This window comes from Ranitomeya imitator, chromosome 10 (assembly GCF_032444005.1).
Source record: "Ranitomeya imitator isolate aRanImi1 chromosome 10, aRanImi1.pri, whole genome shotgun sequence".
NCBI lineage: Eukaryota > Metazoa > Chordata > Amphibia > Anura > Dendrobatidae > Ranitomeya > Ranitomeya imitator.
The window spans coordinates 115,810,167-115,824,568 of NC_091291.1; positions in this window are offsets into that span (position 1 = coordinate 115,810,167).

The window sequence follows — 14,402 nt, forward strand, 5'->3', positions numbered from 1 at the left end:
CAGTGATATGGTCAGCATCTGGTACCTGGTGGTCAGTGATAATGTCAGAGTCTGGTACCTGGTGGTCAGTGATATGGTCAGCGTCTGGTACCTGGTGGTCAGTGATATGGTCAGCGTCTGGTACCTGGTGGTCAGTGATAAGGTCAGCGTCTGGTACCTGGTGGTCAGTGATATGGTCAGCGTCTGGTACCTGATGGTCAGTGATATGGTCAGCGTCTGGTACCTGGTGGTCAGTGATATGGTCAGCGTCTGGTACCTGGTGGTCAGTGATATGGTCAGCGTCTGGTACCTGGTGGTCAGTGATAAGGTCAGCGTCTGGTACCTGATGGTCAGTGATATGGTCAGCGTCTGGTACCTGATGGTCAGTGATATGGTCAGCGTCTGGTACCTGGTGGTCAGTGATATGGTCAGCGTCTGGTACCTGATGGTCAGTGATATGGTCAGCATCTGGTACCTGGTGGTCAGTGATAATGTCAGAGTCTGGTACCTGGTGGTCAGTGATATGGTCAGCGTCTGGTACCTGGTGGTCAGTGATATGGTCAGCGTCTGGTACCTGGTGGTCAGTGATAAGGTCAGCGTCTGGTACCTGGTGGTCAGTGATATGGTCAGCGTCTGGTACCTGATGGTCAGTGATATGGTCAGCGTCTGGTACCTGGTGGACAGTGATATGGTCAGCGTCTGGTACCTGGTGGTCAGTGATATGGTCAGGGTCTGGTACCTGGTGGTCAGTGATATGGTCAGGGTCTGGTACCTGGTGGTCAGTGATATGGTCAGCGTCTGGTACCTGGTGGTCAGTGATAAGGTCAGCGTCTGGTACCTGGTGGTCAGTGATATGGTCAGGGTCTGGTACCTGGTGGTCAGTGATATGGTCAGCGTCTGGTACCTGGTGGTCAGTGATATGGTCAGCGTCTGGTACCTGGTGGTCAGTGATACAGTCAGCGTCTGGTACCTGGTGGTCAGTGATAAGATCAGCGTCTGGTACCTGGTGGTCAGTGATATGGTCAGCATCTGGTACCTGGTGGTCAGTGATACAGTCAGCATCTGGTACCTGGTGGTCAGTGATAAGATCAGCGTCTGGTACCTGGTGGTCAGTGATATGGTCAGTGTCTGGTACCTGGTGGTCAGTGATATGGTCAGCGTCTGGTACCTGGTGGTCAGCGTCTATACCTGGTGGTCAGTACCTGGTACCTGGGGGCATTCAGCATCTGGAACGTGACGGTCAGTGTTGTGGTCAGCGTCTGAAACCTTGCGGTCAGTGATAAGTTACTAACTTAAATGGGATTTGTCAGTAGGGTGAATCCTCCTAAGTTGTCTATATGGGCATGTACGTCATATGAAGAAAAATGAGACCTTGGTATCTGCTATCCGATATCTTATTCCATAGAAATCCATATTTTTTTAAATATGTAAATGAGCTGTTAAGATCTATGGGCCTGGCATAGATCTCCCAGCAACTCCGCCTCCAGAACTTATTTTTAATGAAAGGGGGCGTTACCAGTGTGAGACATGTAGATCAGGAGAACGGAATGTCAGTTGAAATTTAAATTCTTGATACTTTTGATTCCAGGACTGACAAGCTGCCGTCAGAGATTTCTTGGAGCGGTGTACTCCCCTTTGCCCCTCGAATACACATTAATGATCAGCTAAATTTATCATTGGGCACTTTAGGTCTGAGCCAAATGGTGATTCTTTGGGACATAGTTTATGCTTTGCATGGAATTGATAAATTAAAGAAATCTTCCTTCCCTTGTAATGTGTGAATTGGCCTTCTACAAATACCAACGGAAAATATGTGATCAAAAATTAAAGTAATGAATCACCTCTTAGAGATCAGAGAATGATGTTCAAAACAGAATGTAATAGATCAACGCCTGAGGAATGGAACAGATACCTGCAGACAATACATAAAGAGCTCGGATACAGCCTGGGGCGCTGGGCGCTTGCGGTTAATGAATAAATTGCAAATTTCAACACCATGGGGAAACTTCAGAATTTAGGAACAATTGCCATTAACTAATAATTTTCCTGAATTTAGAAAAGTTTTTGATTATTTGGAATTGAAAAATATCTAATTGCCTGAAGTTGGTAAATAGTAATACATGAAGGGGTGTAATAACAAAGGGTACAAAATTTGCAATCCTCAGTGACTGGGAGGGGGCCTGTAGCTACACTGTAAAAGTACATGACATCTGGGGAGATGGCACCTTGTAGTAATGAAGGTAGAGGAGAAAAATCAGAAAGCCTAAAGGCAAAAAGCAAAAATGTTGCTTAAGCAATGCCATACCCTTGGCATTTAACTCTTAAAAAATGAATACATATAACTCCTTGGACTAATAACAATGATGCACAGAGACATCAGTCAATGTATAGGATAAGTGAGAACACTATGAAATAATGAACAGATTATATATACAACTGCAACTCCAAAAAGTTAGGACACAGTGTAAAATGAGGAGAAAACAAGAACTCAATGATCTGGAAATCTCTTATCGACATTTTTTATTCACTTCAGAACGCAGGTCACAGAACACAAGGTGAAAATTAGATAATTTTAATTTCATATTAAAAACTTAAAACTTAACTAGTTTAGAAATTGATGGCAGCAACCCTGTTACGCCCAACCGTAGCGCATGAGGATTTGAGGACCCACTGTCCCACAGGGCCGGGCCTACCCAGGAAGGGGTGTAACTAAGCAGCTTCCGGGACCAAGGGGCAAGGTTCAGGTCCTGTCCGCTTCAGGACCAGGGGACTAGGTTGAGGCCCTGGCTGCTCTGGGACCAGGGCACTAGGTTCAGGCCCTGGCCGCTCCGGGACCAGGGGACTAGGTTCAGGCTCTGGCCACTCCGGGACCAGGGGACTAGGTTCAGGCCCTGGCCGCTCCGAGACCAGGGGACCAGGTTCAGGTCCTAGCTGCTCCGGGACTTTGGTTCAGTCACTGGCCGCTCCGGGGCCTAAATTCAGTCACTGGCCGCTCCAGGACCAGGGGCTTAGGTTCAGGCACTGGCCGCTCCAGGACCTGGGGCCTTTGGATACAGGAATGGCCACACCAGGCCCAGGGATACAGAATCAGGACACTGGCCGCACCAGTACCAGGGGACCTCACATTTCAGTAGCAGTACACCTTACTAACTAATGATTCACTTTATTGCTTGGCGACTACCTAGTGGAGAAGGAGTCTTTTATACAAGATGCCTCTCAGCTATTGACTGAGAGCAATCTTGCAGGTGTACTACTTATAATAAAAGCCTCACAGCTACCCGATGAGCACATTTAGTGTCTGCACGCACTGCCCTTTTAAGAACGGGCGAGCATGCGCATGCTGGGGTCCTGAGTTAGAATCCCACCAAGGAAAACATCTGCAAGGAGTTTGTATGTTCTCGTGTTTGTGTGGGTTTCCTCCAGGTACTCTTCTTGCATTTGAGGACTTCAGAGGAGAAGGACCATCCAGCTTGTTATCGGCTCACAGTTCTGCATCTCTGATGGTATGGGGCTGCACTAAGTGCCTATGGCATGGGCAACTTACACAAGAAAGGCACGGTCAGTGTTGAGCATTATATAGAGGTGTTAGAATAACATCTGCTCTACTCAGACAGCGTCTATTTGAACAAGACAATAGTGATGAGCGAATATGCTCATTACTCAGATTTTCCCGAGCATGCTCGGGTTGCCTGAGTATTTTGGGCGTGCTCGTAGATTATGTTTGTATCGCCGCAGCTGCATGATTTGCGGCTGTTAGACAACCTGAACACATGCAGGGATTGCCTGTTTGTTAGCAATCCCCACGTGTATTCAGGCTGTCTAGCAGCCGCAAATCATGCAGCTGCGGCGATACAAGCATAATCTAAGAGCACGCCCAAAATACTCAGAGACAACCCAAGCGTGTTCAGAAAGCCCGAGTAACGAGCACACTTGCTCATCACTACAAGACAATGGTAAACCCCATTCTACATCCATCAAACAACAGCATGGCGCCGCATATTTAGAGTTCGGGTGATGAACCGGCCGCCTGCAGTCCAGACGTTTCACCAATAGAAAACATTAGGCGCACTATTAAACAAAAAAAAAGTCAGAGACCTCGAACTGTGTAGCAGCGAGAATCCTACATCAGACAAATAGGGGCAACGTTCCACAATAGACGCTCCCATTCACATGATGCTGTTTTTCAATGTGTTTTTTTTTTTCATCATGTAAGAAAAAGGACCATAGATTCTTTGGTTGAAAAAAAATGTCCAGTGAATCAGTATGAAGTAGCAAAACAAAAATTCTAAAAAAAAGTGCAAAAAAAACAGCTTAACCAAAAAGACATTTCACACTGATGCAGTTTTTTTTATATTTATAAGAAGTGGATCCGGCATGAAGAATTAGAATGATGGGTTTACATGTGCCAAACGTGGCCACAATCTGCCGGATGGCGGAGCGGCGGGGATCCATGGGTTGTGCTGTTAATTATAGCACACTTGGGCCATGCGTTAATTAAAAGAAAGGGATGAAAACCCTCTTTAATTTAGACAGTAGATTGTAGAATCTTTGAGAACTTGCAACATTTATTTCTTTCCTGTCTTGGCTCTAGTAATAGGAAAATGGTCTACGAACGACAAGTGTCATGATTGTATGATGTTTTGCCGGTATTGTCTCTTTCTTCCGAAGGCTGAACATTCCATGGAAAAATGCCTGGGGCTACATGGTCTTGACAGGCTGCCCTGTTTGTAGCACTTTTTTTTCCGATAACAAGAAGCCTCCGCCTATATGTCCGTTTACTCAATGCTCGCAGTCAGGCAAGTCATTGTTTAAGAGTGGCTGAGATTTATGTATGGATAAAAGTGTCGCTGCAGGTGGCTTGTAAATCAGTTCCATAGAAAAGATCTACAGAAAAGTTCTAAAGAACTAACATTATTAATACACAAACTGTTATTCCGCACTGCTGGGCGTCAATGGAAACTCTTAGAGGCCAATTTGTCAGTTTCTTCCAAAATTTTGGTGCAAAACTAAATTGTTGCAGTTTTTTTGCAACTATTGTTTTGCTGAAAAGTGGGCAGAACTTAGCTGGGAAGGGATGTGGCCGAGCGCGGCTGACTAATTTGCAAACATTTCCACCGCAAAAGTGGCCTAAATTGCAACATAAATGCACCCCACTGCCGGACTGGAGTAACATTTCTTGTGGAGGTGCACGGCAGCTGAAAACTGGTGTGCAAAACACTAGTCTTGAAGAATTGAGGTCACATGGTCATATTGATTACATGAGATTCCACGGGAGGCAAACAAAGGGCACAGGTGAGTTCTCCATTGCAAGAAAGACCATAAAGAGGACTTGTAAATTTCTAAATATAATTTAGTTAAATAGGTTGTAAAAATCCCCAAACGCCCCTGATTCGGCCGTTATTTTCTGTTTTGTGCTGCGTTGTTCCATTGCAGAGATATTCAGATTTGTTACTTTTGGAGCACAGTATGTGAAATCTCTGCTTGTAGACCTAATGGCTGTTTCTTCAGAATCTTCTCTGGGGGTGTGCACTTTAATCCCGCCCTCCCAAATTCTGGTAATTACCGCTCGGCAGAGAGTACTCTAGAGAAACGTTCAGATGGACTGAAAGCAGAGATTTCACATATTGCGCTCCAAAAGCAACAGATGTGAATATTTCTGCAATGGAGCGAAGCAGCGCAAAACTGAAAAAAAGCATCAGAATCAGGGGACCTCAGGGAACGTTTTACAAGTTATTGAACTCAATCCACATCCATGTACAGCCTATCCATGTTAATAAGCATCATATAATGCTTTATTTATAGGTTATAACTTTATGTAGCCACCTTGTTTTTAGAAGACCTTTCAAGTGTAAGGGGATTATCCAAAGAGCACTGCGGAGAATATCTGGTACCATTGTAAGACATTAAATGTACATCTTGGCTAAGTCATTAGTGGAAGACATCAGTATAATTTAAAAACTTACCATTTGACCTATGTAGTAGCTACTTCATTGTGCAAAGCAAACACAAAACATTTATCTTATAAAGAGTGGACAATTATTTGCCAGGAGCCAATGTCCAAACACTAGGTATAGGTGGAGAAGTACTGTGTGGCACGATACAGAAGTGGAGGTGGTGTGAAACCAGTAGTAAACAATACAATACATCCCCGGTTTATGACTTTCACATACAGGTGTCATTAAGTGTGGAAATTAGGATTACAGATGGAACGTCAAAGGTGTTCAGAAAAACACTGGAGCCAGGAATAAACTATGGCTCTGATTCATCAAGACTGGAGTAAGATGCGTTTAATTCATTAAGAGTTGTGCGCTTCCTAATTAATTTAGTGCATCTTTAGGCTGCGGTGCACCTGTGTAAGAAATGCATTGCAGTTGAAAAGTTGGAATACCCTTATACATATTAGAGTAGCATCATCCACATCAGACAATGTCAGCTGACAGTCTATGTGGGCCTCATAACTCTCCTCCAACAGATGATGTTGGGAGAGAGTAGGGTCCAGAACCTCAGATTTCCGATGGAGAATTCTTTTGATCTCCAAAGAAGAATCCTTTTGCTCTCCTATAGAGAATCCTTTTGATCTTCAATGAAGAATCCTTTTGATCTCCAATGAAGAACCCTTTTGATTTCCGATGGAGAATCCTATTGATTTCCGATGGAGAATCCTTTTGATCTCCGATGGAGAACCCTTTTGATCTCCGATGGAGAATCCTTTTGATCTCTGATGGAGAACCCTTTTGATCTCCGATGGAGAACCCTTTTGATCTCCGATGGAGAATCCTTTTGATCTCATTAACATAAGCTGCCACTAGAGATGTCTGACAACGACTCTGTCATAGAAAACAGAAGAACGGTCAGCCGAATGGAGGCCAGTGTACAAAGTGACTCCATCTGTCTCATTTTAGTGAATGGCTTTGTTGGGTTTTCTGATTCTCTTTTTTTGGGATTCACACAAGATGTTTGGAAAGTGTTCTTTTACCTCTGTCTGCCTGATATGTGTCTGTATACTGATTATTTAACTTACAAGAAAGTGCAGATTTGGACACTTAGCCTAAAGCCCCCTATCCATTAGACCAATGTTTCCCAAACTCCAGTCCTCCCGGACTCCAACAGGTCATGGTTTCAGGATTTCCTTAGTATTGCACAGGTGATGGAAGTATCAGGAGTTCTCCCACTTGTGCAGCACCATGGAAATCATGAAAACATGACCTGTCGGGAGCCGTGAGGACTGGAGTTTGGGAAATACTGCATTAGACTAATGTTGACCGAACCCATCAAACAGTCCAATGTATATGGGGGCATCAGCCGATTTTTCCCGTACAGATGAAGTCGGGTGAGATAAGGATCCAGCATGTCCAATTTTGCACTTCAGGTCCTTTTTTGTTCTACCTGAAAAAAGCCACCACCAGAAATATCTGACATCAGCTCTAACAGAGAACACAGGAGCCAAGAGAGTGCTTTTGTGTATGGAGGAATCATGTAAGATAGCTGTCAGCTGAATGACAGTTATCTAAAGTGTTTGGGGGGGCTTAAGATAACACAAATATGTAAAGGGACCAGTGTCCATCCATGATCTTAATATTCAACAAAACAATTGAAAGGTCCCCCTCTTGAGACCATCTTCTATATCCCAGAAAAGCAAGCCCGTCATGTCTTGATGGATTCAGCCAAGTTATGAATTACATAGTCATCTACGGTATTTATACTCTCACTATGTAAAATTACATTATATTTGCTCCAATAAGGGTCCAAACAGCTAAACATACAAAAATTTCTTGCAACAATAACTAGATACAAAAAAACACCGACATTTATGTAAATCATAATCTGGACTGTCCAACTACAGGTCACTTTCTGGAGATCTGCACTCATCATACTTAGTTCCTGGAAAAAAAAATGCAATAACAATCAATATGTAGTCATGGAATTAAGTAATTCCACACAATTTCACTAACATCAATTATTGTGATTTATTTGCTTTTCCCATTGGAATTGAGCCAGGGTGACTCTGGATTGCAGTCAGCCTCTCGTCACTTTTTCCTCTACAGGATGAGCCTACAAAAAGTCCCATACAAATAGATCTTGTATTGTTTTACTAAATGCGGAAAAAGGTTTAATCTCCTTGATAGATGTGCCAGCTTGGGTAGTGACATTACGTTCAGCACAATGAAGTCTGTGAGTGTGTAGTAAACAGCCTAGTACACGTGCCCGGCTCGGCCCGGAATATCTTCTTAAAAGGGAAATTACATATATATATAAAAAAAAAAACATTCATATACATAGCATTGTAATTTCAAAAGCATATTGGGATACATGGATCTTTTATTATACACCAGACTGCCTCCCACCACGGCAGCACGCGTGACTGCACCCTAAACCCATCCATTATTCATGGCTGAAAGTCCAATGCATATGGGAATTCTCCCCGCAGATGATGTTGGTGGAGATAAGGTTCTCCAGGAGATAAGCCACCAACACATGTCTCACAGGGGCTTTCTTAGAGACTACAAGAGCGTTCATGTGTATGGGAGAGTCGGGCGGGATAGCTGCGGGCCGAAAGATAGTTCAGTGGACCATGTGGCCGACAGCTCATCACCACGGGGCCTTTTTCTATCCTTAACTGAAGCCTAGTTAGATCCGAGTAGTCTCATGAGAGTGGTGACCTGATGGTCTAATAAAGCAAAGAATTTGTAATTGCTTAGATTACTTCGAAATCTGTGCAAATGTGACGGTCTGATTCACATGCCAGATAAAATCATAAAGTCTTCTATCTCTAATTACGCTCTACTCTGGACGTATATTTTTAGGCCATACTCTAAGCTGTGAGGAGACTCCACTAGCCACCTGCCTCGCCACTCGCAAGAATGGAGGGAAACTCCGCTACATAATTTCTCATCCATCACCATACTTAGATTCACTGCAATTAGCATCTTGTTACATACGGAAAGCCTTCTCCAGCAAGGTGGTGATACATCATGCAAACGGGCAGCTGCACCACTGCCAAACATGCCAAACTACGACTTCTTATATAGACCTGTACATGCACACCCACAACCCCATCTCACAGCAGGTCCCTCACCGACAACCTCCAGGAACACGTAGATTGACGTCAAAGACCATAATTTGCAGTGCTATATCATGTGTCTAACAGGAAACTACAAACAACACCAACTAAAAGGAGAAAACACCAATTACAGTTTGGTGGAGCAGGGATAATGCTAACGGGCTGCGTTTTTTAGGGGTCGGCCTCGGCTCCTTAGTTCTAGTGAAGGGAAATCTTAATGGTTCAGCACAAGACATTTTTAACAATTGTAGCTTCCAACTTTGTGGGAGAAGGACATTTTCTGTTCCCCATGACTGTGCCCGACGCGCAAGGTCCATAAAAACATGGTTGGGTGGAACTTGATGGAAGAACATGACCGGCCTCAAAGAGTCCTGACCTCAACCCAATCCAACAGCTTTGGGATTAACTAGAGCACATCCCTTTTATGTCCCTATGAATGTGCCCAGTGAACAGGACCAAAATGACCTGGTTGGGGGAGTGTGGTGTAGAAAAACATGACCGGCCGTACAGAGCTTGAACCTCATTCAACACCTTTTGGATGATCTAGAACAGAGTTGTGAGCCTGAACCTCTTCTCCAACATCAGTGTCTGACCTCACAAATGCTCTTCTGGATGAAGGAGAAAAAATTCCTACAGACCCTTCCAAAATCTTTTAGAAAGTCATTCCAGAAGAGCAGGAGCAGATGTCTGTGGATCTAGAATGGGAGGTCAAAAAAGCTCCTCTAGATGAAATGTGGAGGTGTCCTGATACTTTTCTCTGTATACTGTATATATATATATGCATCAGATTCACGTATTCACATATACACTTCTATACAGAAAGAGGTGAGTAAATAAACAGTCTCTCCCCTACCAGGTGCTGTGGCCCCCCAAAGATCCAGCACCGACCACTGACATCAGAAAATCAAGTCTCAACTTGTCAGGTTTTACAGATTAACTGAAGGAAATAAGTAAAATGCTTCATAAGAGCCGTGAGTAGAGAGTATTGGCTGGTATTGATCACCTGTACTGTGCGACATATGTACATTCAGAGTAGGACTTTAAAACTAAGGCAACCGAGGTATTGTCGGCTCAGCAGGGGCGCAGGGGTGAGGAGGTTTCCTTGACTTTGGCCATTTGCAATGACCTCTGTCTTATTTTACTCTATAGAAGTGCAAGCTGAGGTGCAGAGGCGATATTTTGCCTATTAATTGGAAACTGATGTAGGAAGATCCTAGGAACTGATGTAAGATTCGTAAATTATAGCGTACCTTATATTTAATAGCTAGAACCTTCCTAAAATGTGCAGCCCATCAATGGGGGTCCGGCTCCTGAGACATTGCTAAAAATAAAAAAATGTTCATATCCTAGAGTTCAGAGCTTCTGCCTTCTGAAAAGCATAATGCAAAGCAATTTTTTTTATTTTTTAAGCAATCAGTTACGGGTCACAGGATCCGGATCATATGTTAGGAATAGGGTAGCATGTGATTAAAGAAAATAAAACGATAGACTTTGATGCAGAGATGTCAACCTGGAAAAGCACTTCATAGGGCGATACTCGGGCATCGTGGGTGAAACCCCTGAAAGAGTTGCTTTTTCAGGGATGGCGGCTTATATAAAACAGGTATAGATTAATATATCCGGACCCCCTATATTATTACCATACTATGTAAGTATATTCACTCACCAGACCAGACCAATAAATTAAAATCAGCCCCAACCTCAACATTGCTGAGTACTTGTGATAGGATTTTCTCTCCGCAGTCTTGGCTGAGATACATGAGGGATTTCTAAAATTATCTATTTCGGTGTTATTTTACTGTGGTTTACTAAGTCCAATAAACCCCTTTAAATAATGTATACATGCAGCAACCCAGAATCATATGTTCTTGTTAGGGCTCCCGTCCTGCAATCACAGATTGCCAACATGGCTAGTGTACCAGGTCCTGAAAATCGATTTGCACCAATTCCAATTAATAAATATCGAAAGAAGATGTGATAACCTGCAGATCAACCATGTTCCAGATGGTCCCACGACCCCCAATACCCAACTCATCACCTGAGAATGGGGATCTTAAACGACCCACGTGCATTGACCACCGCTCAGTTCATTGTCTATGAGACTGTAAGAGAAAATTCAGGTATATACTCAGCTATTTCCAGTAGTCCCACAGAGAAATGAATGGAGCATATCAGATCCTAAAAGGGGTTATCGGGGAGCATTTTTGTTTACTACGGACATACTGTAAGTACTAACAGGTAGGTAGTTGTTACCTACCTGCCTGTTGTGGCTGGTGCCAATCTTTTCCGGCATCTTCTCTTACGTTCAGCTGTCGATGGGTTGTGACAGCCAACGGAATGCTGACTGACAGCCGGCTCCCCGCTGTTTAACTGCAGGGAGCAGGCTGTCAATCAGCATGATGTCGGCAGTCACGCCCCATCGACATAGCAGCTCAGAAGGGAAAGAGTCGCTCTGTTAACGTGGAGCAGCTGAATCCTCGGCAGAAGTGATTGGTGACAGCTCTATTTCGGCATCGGGGAGAACAGGCAGGTAGTTAGCAACTACCTACCTGTTATTTTTTAGACCCATAGTTAAAAAAAAGTACTGGATAACCCCTCTAAGAGATGCCGATAGATCTGTCTTATACTGACAGCTAGAAGCTTGACAACATAAACAATTTCTCGATTAAAAAAAAAAGGTATACAGACCTCCAAACCAGACTATCGAGCCCCAGATTCTTGTTCATCTGCTGCAAACCCTTTCCCCCCCCCCCGACATGAATTAACCAGTTTAAATTAATGCGTCTGAGTTTTTCATATGGAGAGAACGCATGACAAAAACTGACATGTGAACACGGCCTAAGAGGTAGAGATAGTCGGATAGGTGGACATTCGGGTTCTGGTACGCGACTCGAACTTTATTTCAAGGTTCAAATTGGGTAAGAAAACAGTGTCCGCATTTCAACCAGAACCTGAACCCCATTGAAAATAAAGGTTAACTGGGAAAGGAAAAAAAAATTAATTCTCTCTCTCCTTAGCCCAGAAAATTGCAACGGGCTCCCGGGAGAAGTTAATATTCGGTGTTTAGCATCGGGCACTAATTGTAGAACTCGTAAGTTCAGGTTCGCCCATCTCTACTAAGAGGTGCTTTTTTTTAATAAGGCATATTACTAACCAACTTTACTATGACAATAAGCTACCATAATTCTCTACCCGCTCCCATCACTATACGTAGGAGAATTTATATACCGCTCATCTGTCGAAGGTTGAGTTAAATATTATCGAGCATGCCGCAGCTAAACACACAATATCACAGTAATTCTTCAGTGACTTTGCTCTGTGTGCATAACTTGTTCGATTATCTCATTTTCTTTGTGTGATTATTCATTTACTTGCATCGGTTGTGATTAGTTTGTTTAGTGAGCAATATAAAGCCACGTCATAGGGATGGTGACATTCTCAGTTACCTCTTCCTTCCTCTTTAACTTTACTCTATAGCAGAAGGTTAATGTGCATCATCGTTGCGGTATTATAATAGGAGACGGCAGTAATAGGTAACAGGAGGTCATTATCCACCGTAAGTGCCGGGTGTCAGGGAAGATCAATGTTTTATCAGTGGGAGTCTGATCCCCATGATCCATTATGGTCCTCAGGTAGAAACAGTAGAGTAGTGTGGGTTGCCAGCGCCCAGGGGAAGGCAATTCTTTTGCCCCTCCTATCATATCAGCCAATAATTCTCCCGGAACTTACTGTTTCCGCTTACGCTTAAATCCCTGAAGGGTTCTGCGCAAGCGCGTAAAAGGTCATAACGGGTGATGTGAAATTACTCTAGCAAATGCATAACCGACTGAGGCATCACCATTGCTGAAACTCTTGGCCTAGTGTGAGAGGCCCGAGGATTTCAGAAATCAGAAGATGCGGCAAAAACTGGAAGAGTGATTATGAAGAGCGGAGGAGATGGAGAGATGAGCAGTAAGGTGAGTATAAAGACATTTTGTTATTTTTAGCCTTTTGATGGTTCTCTATCTTTACGGTTCAGAAAAATGGTGGTCAGCGGCCGCTGTTTCACTCAATGTGTGAAAAAGTGAATTACAAAAAAAAAATCAGTGAATGCAGTTTTTTGTAAAGTAGAATATTCACTCATCTCTAGTAATACCCCTAACTTAGCTAGCACACTACTTTGTTAGAGTAGCCATGTAGATTGTTATGAGACAAGTTATGTATTGCTACATCTGTAAATCATCAGAACCAATAATGGTTCAGGAACACAGCACCATAACAGTCATCAGTAAAGGAATACCACACCAGAATGGCCATCAGCACATAAATACAGTACCATCATTAGTACGTGAATACAGCACCAGAACCACCATCAGTACAGGAACACAGACCCAAAACCACCATTAGCACAAAAATATAGCAGTAAAACCACTGTCACCACAGGAATACAGCACCAGAACTACCATCAGTCCAGGAATACAGGATCAGAACCACCGTCAGTGCTGGAATACAACACGAGAGCCATTGTTAATACTTGAATACTGCACAAGAACCACCATCAGTTCATCAATACATAACCAGAACCACCACAAGTACATGAAGACAGCACAAGAACCATCATTAGTGCATGAACACATCGCCAAGCTTAGTACAGCAATCAAATGCAATGTCAAGTCAGCCCCCGCCATATGCAATTGCATCACATGAACCTACAACTCCCAGTGTATCCTTAACATTGGTAAGGAGTTGCAGGGAGTCGATCTTACACCACAGACTGTGGTGTACGGGGCAACCGCCAATCTGACCCCATATTACCCCACTGGGTAGAAAGTGTGTGACCATATTAGTGAATGTCTGTTCCTGGTACTGCAGTTTAGACTCATGCGTGACCACTCCACCGTGATGATTGACAAGGGTCTCCGGGTTAAGGCCCCCATAAACATTGGAGTGAAGTTTGGCTGAAACTGTTGATATTTATGGGATCGGCCAACATTCTAATGTATGTAGGGTTCAGCCAAACCTCCCCAACATAATTTCATATTGTTCTTCCTGGATATTAGTTGCTGCCAGAGGAGTGAGGCAGTGGCTTTTGCCCTTTTAGAGAATATGGGTGCACTCGGTACAGCCAAGTATTGCTGTGAATAGTGTAGTCGGGTGAGATAACTATTGCCCACCAGCTTACTAATGTGTATGGAGGATTTTATACTCACATATTGATGGAATCTGCTCTGTAATAAACAGACACAAAGAAGTTCTCAGTCTCAACTTCGCCTCATCTCCCATGACCTGCACAACAATTATCCCAATTTACATCACACAGTCTCAATATTTGAGATCCCCAGTGGGTGCAGTAGAGGTAAATATGGGTGGAGATATACGGGGT